The 639-nt window shown below is 34.7% G+C and overlaps 1 protein-coding gene across 1 annotated transcript in view; it reads left to right on the top strand.

The window, feature by feature from the left end:
* Positions 1-639, top strand: part of LOC119593636 (altered inheritance of mitochondria protein 21-like) — a 10,986-nt gene that overhangs the window by 3,000 nt on the left and 7,347 nt on the right. The window lies entirely within an intron of this gene.

A 639-nucleotide genomic window follows, 5' to 3' on the forward strand; every position in this document is an offset into this window, starting at 1 on the left:
CTGTAATTCCATGACACACGTTGAGTTCGATTTTTCTTTTCTTTTTTTCAAAATAATAATGGATAACAATGTTCAAACACCATATTACGGAGACATGCTACAATCACGTGATTTTTCAGTCCTTAACTAAACTATTTTTTCCATTTTTTCACTAACATTTAGACGGTTTTTGACGGATATGTTGATATATATTATTATCGTGTCTTCATATGGCATTACTACTTCTAAATCGAGCCACTTGGTTTGAGCATAAAATATTTTCGTATTCCCCACCGTCTATGTATTTGAAGCCCTGAGTGAACCGCAGCATTACATAATCATTAGTCTCCCCTTAAAATAAATTACGTCACAGGGAAAGAAAACGAAAGTGGAAGAAAACGAAACAGGACGTGAAAAGCTTTCAAAGTGTAAGAATGAACTTTGAGGTTCTTCTAGAAAATAACAAGGACACTTACGACGATAATAGCAAGAATACAGAATGTGAAAGAGAGAGATATCATCATCGTCTTCAGCTGTGTGTAACTTTGCCTGTAATTGGATTTCTAAAGTTTGTCAGATCTGTCTGCTAACACTATCTATCGATTTTGTCTGAGTGTTTCATTTTCTTTGTTTATCGTTAAAACAATGCCGCCCGGGTTT

This window comes from Penaeus monodon, chromosome 32, assembly GCF_015228065.2.
Source record: "Penaeus monodon isolate SGIC_2016 chromosome 32, NSTDA_Pmon_1, whole genome shotgun sequence".
Taxonomy (NCBI): domain Eukaryota; kingdom Metazoa; phylum Arthropoda; class Malacostraca; order Decapoda; family Penaeidae; genus Penaeus; species Penaeus monodon.